The sequence below is a fragment of the Orycteropus afer genome, unplaced genomic scaffold (genome assembly GCF_000298275.1).
Source record: "Orycteropus afer afer isolate SDZICR_OR568_19922 unplaced genomic scaffold, OryAfe1.0 scaffold00348, whole genome shotgun sequence".
In the NCBI taxonomy this organism is placed as follows: domain Eukaryota; kingdom Metazoa; phylum Chordata; class Mammalia; order Tubulidentata; family Orycteropodidae; genus Orycteropus; species Orycteropus afer.
This window is the reverse complement of record NW_006921935.1, coordinates 2,153,923-2,161,144: the sequence shown is the minus strand read 5'-3', so window position 1 is coordinate 2,161,144 and position 7,222 is coordinate 2,153,923.

Here is a 7,222-nt window from a genome sequence, read left to right as displayed (position 1 = left end):
CCATCAGTTACAATATAGAAAATTATAGACTTGGCTAGAAATTATAGAAACTCCAGATATCAGAGAATGGCTGATGGAAAACATGATGCAGAGACGCGAAAGGCAGCAAAGTTGCTGTTTGTTCAAATACTACAGAAAACAAAATAAGAGGCAAAAAAAAAAAAAAAGAATGGAAGAAAAAAAAAAGGAGACAGTTGTGTAAGGCTCTTTTCCTTTTCTTTTTGCTTAAAGTTAGACATGTTCATTAGGATGAACAGTGGTAGGACATTATTTGGTGAAGGGACTAGAATGTTCTTGATTAAGTTTCTTCTCCATGGTCCTTCCTATATGCTACTTTCCTCCCCTTTTAGTTCTCTGGTTAAATGTCTTTTCATCAGAGGGTTATATGGATTTTCAAATGTAAGCAATGTCCCACTGTTATTTTCTCCGTAACATTTATTTAATTCCTTATTTCTATTGTTTACCACAATTTGCAATTATGTCCTAATTAATATATTTATTGTGAAAAATGCCTATCTTGCCTAGAATGTAACTTCTAGAGGACACATTGGTGCATTGCATGAAGTTTGAGATACTAAAAAAAATTGATAAATGACTATAAGGTGTGTTTTTAGAGTTCCCTTTTTGTGAAACTCATGCTAAGAATGCTTTGCTAGTAGTATAATACAACAGAGAAGGGACCCTGCCCTGAGAAGGTTGAAAGCCTCAGTCTGAAGTTCTAGTCCTTAAAGAGGCATTGATTTTTCCCTTTTTATTTTTTGGTGAATTTTTTCTTAGATTCAGCTCTTTTTTGCTGTCTTTTCACCTTTAGAATCATAGTATTTGATGAACCATGATTAGAGCAAAGGACCATGGAAAAGGGGCCAAGAAATCCATTAGACCTGCTTTTAGTGCTGTTCTTAAGCTTGCCAATGGTCTAGGCAAAAGGAAATCTGAAAGCTTTGTACAGACTAACCCAAGTCACAGAGGCAATGGGGCTTGGACCAAAGCCATAACTAGTAGTAGTAGTAGTAGTAATAATAATAATAATAATAATAATAATAATAATAATAAAAGTGTATTCCTTTCTGTATCTTCTGGCTGTCTCCATTTCAGTCTTGCAGCTCTAGAAAATGAGTAGTTAAAGATTCAGATATTCTGTATAGAAGCCATATATACTTTCAGTGGTGCATTGACGTGTGGTATGTGAAAGTTGCCGGAAACTTAAAACATATTATTATACATAACATCTAGATATACTAATAGAGAGTAATGCAAATTTAGTGATTTTTGTGCAGTCATAAGGTTAGTAGGTGGAAGACCAGGAATTATGATTCCAAATCTGTTGGGATACAAAAGTATATGACATGCATATTATACTAATTTGTTTACCTGGAAAATAATGGTAGCAACCAAAAAGCTAGCTTTTTTCATTCTGATTTTTCTGGATTTCAGATGGAAGAGCAAGTGCTGAGGAATCAGATCTGTGAGGGATAGCTTTTTGTAACAGGTGAGATTTAGTTAAAGGTGGGAGAAAAAGATGACTTTTCAAGTTAGTCAAATCATAAAAGGTAAAGTTACACCTAACAGTACAGAATACAACTTGCTCATTACTGGCTACTGTTGTAAAGTAATAGGTTGAGATTGAGTACAATAAACACATGTACTAAATTCCTTTGTCATTTCTTCTTCTTTCATCTTTTAATAATGTTGTTGTAAGATATATGAATTTTAATAATTAATAAAGAACATGAACTCAAAGTGTTTCATAGCCTGGCTTGACTTAAGACTGGCAGGATTGTTACAAGGCTAATTTCTCTTTGAGGAAGTAAAAGCTTACAGTAAATGCTCTTTTGAAGTTTTATCTTAAAATAATCCTCACTGTATTCCTCAGGAATTGGAAATACATGCATACAGGCTGTTATGAAAAGAAGAATACTGAATTTTGGTAAACTTTTTTTTTTCCCATTTGTTTCATTTTCACACTTCATGAATATTTTATGTGCTTTTTTTATCCTGAAGTGAGTTCTATTCCTCTCTTCACAAATCAAGTATGTAAGAAACGGGACTCACTGCAACTTGCCTAAAGTGTAATAAAATAGACCAAAAGACAGCAAAAAGTTCACTTTTGCAAAATATGAATAATGTTACAGAAGAGAATAATATTCATCCTAGCTGTCCTGCTCACAAATACTCCTAAAAGAATTTATGATTTGAGGGAATGACTAGTGTAGTGGGATGCAGTTTTCTAGACTAAGATGTAAAATCTCCTAAGAACATTTATCACTGGTTGACTGAACCTGAACCTTGTTCAAACTATAGCTTTGCAAATCAGAAGTATCGTGCTGGGGGGGGGGGTAGTTTAAATTGGGAGAGTGAAATGAAATAAGATTAAGCTATTTGGAACATCATTTATATTTTATCTGATCTACTTCATAACCTCTGATACATTATGAGTAGAATCTGGCTAAATACATACCAACAATGGCATTAAGTTGGAAACTATAGTCATTTGGGTATGTACTTTTAGTTCTGTCTTAGAAATGCTGTTTAATGACTACTATTTCCTGAAAGCTCTTTGACAATACTGCATAACTTTTTAGGTGTGGTTAGTTTTATTTGCCATTGGTGCGCCAGTCACTCCTCACAAAGAAGATTGGGCAATCTACTTCTGTAGTGATACTGCCTTGGAAATCCAAGGAGGGTTCGCTATGAGTCAGAGATGACTCAACAGCACATAACAACAACAGCAACTCCTCAAAAAAAGGAACAAATCTGTATAATTCAAGCTTATTAATGCTTTACTCTCAAAGTAGGAGAGGTTTTTAACTAACCTCCATCATTACTTCACTTTGTTCACATATTTATGAACTTCATACTGCACATGTGAATAACACAGGCACAAAGTTACCAGTTGACTTCTTATGAATATCAGTGGGAAAGGCATTCATTAAATATTAAAAAATAAAATTAAAAAAAACCCTTACTGCCATTGAGTCAGTTTGACTCATAGTAATCTCTCCTTGGGGGAGGAGGGTACATTGCCACTCCTTCTGAGGAGCGGCTACTGTGTTTGAACTGGCAGCTTAGTATGTTGAAATAGTCATGTAGATATCAAATTGCTTCCACATAGGTCATATTTTAAATTATAGTTCTGATCCCTTAAACATTTTTGAAATTCTTAAAAAGAAGTCTTATAATATTATATATATTAGTTGGCTATATGCAATTTTATTTTAAAAGTTTATATATCTATATTTTATAGGCTGCAGAGTAGATAGAAGTAAACTACACTATTCCCCTTAATTAAAATATGCCATAACTGATGCCAAGTTTGACCTACATATCAGATGTGAACAAATCATCTATAAAAGAAACATTTAGAATATCCAGTTTTGAATAATTTTGGGTATTTTTTTAAAAAAACTAGATCCAGCTCCTTTTTTGGTTTCTTTTTTAATTCATTTTATGTTATAGATTATCTAACACTAGGTGTGGTACACATTCATGGTAACTTAGAATTGGCATAGTTTTCTTCTTTGAAATTTTATAAAATTCGCTTCATCACTTTATTCAATAAATATATATTGAATATTGAGTTGTGTCAGCCATTGGACACATTGAAACTATGGCAGTGAAAAAGACAGAAACATCTGTCTCTCTTCTTCCTCCAAGTGATTTTAATATGTGTTTAGAATCCTGTATCACTCACTTATAATAGATTTTTGGTTATAGAATTGTTAGGAGCATTGTTGACTGAATTGCATTGCTTTTTTTCTCATGTCAAGATTAGTGCACCAATGAGTACTGAAAAAAAGAGAGAGAGAAAAAAGTAGATGCCTAAAAAGTTGAAATAAATTCCAAACACTTCAATTTCACAGGGCATGTGATTGATGTGATTCACATTGAAGTGAAGGGATAGGTCCTAAGTCTATCAGTTAATGATACATGACTACTTATCAGAATTAATTAATGAATCACCCAATAGAGAGATCTCAACTTTAGCTTAAATATTGTTTATCACAGAATTCAGACATATACTAGATTTGTGTGTGGACCAATAAGAATCTATGTGCTTTAGGAAGTCAGCAGATCACTGGAATGAGTGGGGATATTTGAAAAATAGAAAGGCACACAAGAAGGACTCTATTTCTAGTATGATTTCACTTGTGTTCATTATTAAAGACAACTGCTTGATTTTGTCTTCTGTCTAGTCTAAGTCTTAGGCAGAGAATTTTCTGCAAACAAAAGTTTAAGACTACTCCTCCCATAACAGCCCCCAATTTATTAAGACATTGGAACATAAATCACCATTGCTTTAGCATCCTAAGGAAAAATAACATAAAGGAGGAAAGAAGAAATTTGCCTTTTCTATGCAAGAGGTTGACTTTGGGGTATTGAGAACTTCAGAGACATACTGTGACCCTCTCACTTGCAGGACTCTGTTATATTAGTTCGGGAGTGTCAAATAAAAAAACAAATCCAGATTCAGGAGGGTATCTTTTATTTGCAAGGATTATTGTGAGGGGAAGAAATGGACTATTATGATAGAGAGAAAGCTCTGAACATAAGATGAAGGCCCCTTGAGCATTAGATAAAATTATTATTTTTCTATTTTAGGAAGCAGAAAATAAGACTATGAAGAGCCAGGTTTGAGGAAGTGAAATGAAAAGTAGTTTGGTTGGAATATTTTACCCATAGGCCATTCCATTTTTGGAGGGGCAGTAAAGGAGGCATTATATGCTGGCTCTGGCTGAGTGGGCAAAAGTACAAAGGTGAAGGAGAAAATTTTAAGTTTCCGTAACAAGTATTTTGTTCTGATTGACCACTGGGGACAAAAGAGTTCACATAATCATTTATGAAACAAAGAATGAGAATTTTGCAGGTCTATGTCTGGCCATTTCATAAGTTAACAAGATGAAGGTGGGGATATTCATGAATCTTATTTAAACTGGTTGATGTTGAGTCAATTTTATTCATGGAGAGCTCATGGGTGTCAGAGTAAAACTATGTTCTATAGGGTTTTTGGTGGCTGATTTTTCCAAAAATGGATCATCCGACCTATATCCTGAGATGCCTCTGGGTAGGCTAGAACAATCATTTAGTTAGCAGCCAAGTAAATTAATTATTTGCACCACACAGGGACTCCCAATTTGATCAAAGCATACAGTTTATACAGAATTGTGGTTCTTTGCAGTAAGTTATTTTCTGCAACACAAAAGAGTGGGAGTAATTTCTTAATCTTCATTGGTTTCCAGGAGTATAAAATTCAGAATAGCTGTGGTGATAAGAATAACTTGTACATAAGAAGACCCAAACCTTACCAGATGGGGTAGCAGTGTCCAGAAGAAGCAGTGACATCCATTAAAAAAAAAAAAAAATCATATTAAATCAATAATAGAAATGGATTGGAGTTTTTTGAATATATGATTTGCAAATCAAGATAACATTCCAACTAGAGTGTCAAAAACATACTGAAGATGAGAGAAACTCAAAACACTCTTATATCAAATTTTATCATCTTAGCAACAATTAAAGGGTTATAACAGGACTGCTAAACAAATTTCTGATCAAGAAGGATTTTCAGTATTGTCTTTAAGAACAATTAAAATAATTGCCAATTTACTCTAAACATAACTCCCTAATCTGACACTTGGATGCTGTTTCCCGAGACAGCTAATTTCTTCAAAAGATCACAATTCCCAAAGCAAATTGTTTTACTAGTTTATCCATTGTTTGTACTAAAAGTGCCTTTTAGGAACCAATTTTTTCAAGACTCAAGGTTTAAAAGGACCCATACAGGTAATCATCTCTGTAGGTTAGTTACCCTAACTTCCACGAAAGACAGAAATCTGACCCCAAGATTTTCTCACAAAATTGTTCCTCACATCTCAAAAAATATACATTTGCCTTGAAAATGTGGTGCTTTCAAGGAGAAGCAATAGCAAAGCCCAGTAGATGAAGTACTGATCAAAAGCTGCAATGTAAACTGAACACATGATGCCTAAGATGGTGAGCTAATTGATGCACACATGAAAAGTTTCCTAAATTTAACAAAACAAAACAAAAAAACAGGGAGGGAGGAAGAGTTCCAAGGGTGTTAAGTTCCTGTAGAGCTTCTCAGAATAAGAGCCATTAAACTTGGTTTTTACTACTATGACTGTATTTTGCTACAAGTTGGGTGTCATCTGTTGAAGTACAGGTTATGTAGTTGTTGTTGTTATAGTCACATGGAAAAAGCTTACCCCTAACCTGAAACAAAGGCATTCTGGTGGCTCAGTGGCTAAAGCCTTTGGCTACTAACCAAAATGTTGATGATTCCAACCCACAAGCCACTTCATGGGAGAAAAATGAGTCAGTTTCCATAAAGGTTTACAGCATTGGAAAAACTATGAAGCAGTTCTGCTTTGTCCTGTACTGTCACTGTGATTCAGAATTGCCTCAATGGTAGTGGGTTTGGTTTTTGATTAATCTGAGGCACACTGAGAGTGAGATAAGAAGCATTCCATCTGAGCATGCCTCTGTTCATAATCGTTGATGTTGTTGTTGCCGTCAAGCCAAATTTGATTCTTGGTGATCTGCTATGTGCAAAATGTCCCAAAGGGTTTTCAAGACTGTGACATTTTGGAAGCAGATTGCCAATGCTTTGTTTCTAGGTGCAGCTAGATGGCTTTGAATGCCAACCTTTCAGCTAGTAGTCAAGTGCCTGTTAGTGCAACACAGATAATATAATTCATAGAATGTGGCATTGCATTGATTTATAACTATGATTATTTATATTTTCCATCATTTTTGTAATGAGTGTTTTACTTTTGAAATTGAGGGGGAAAAAATACCCTTTATGTAATTGAAAATATTTGATATGTATAAAAGGGCAAATTTTCCCTAGTGATTTGAAGAAATGACTAAATGAAAGATAGCACAGAGTGTTTCTTTCTTTCTTTTTTGTTAAAGTAGGTACGTAATCAAAAAACCAAACCCACTGCCATGGAGTTGGATCCGACTCATAGTGATCCCTCCTTGGGTGTCTGAGCAAGTTCAACTTGAAGTTAAAGACAATTAAAACAAGTCTAAGAGAGCCAAAATATGATCTTGAATATATCCCTCCTGAATTTAGAGACCATCTAAAGAGTAGATTTGATGCATTGAGCACCAATGACCAGAAACAAGATGAACTGTTAGATGACATCAAGAGCATCATCCATGAAGAAAGCAAGAGGTCACTAAAAAGACAACAAAAGAA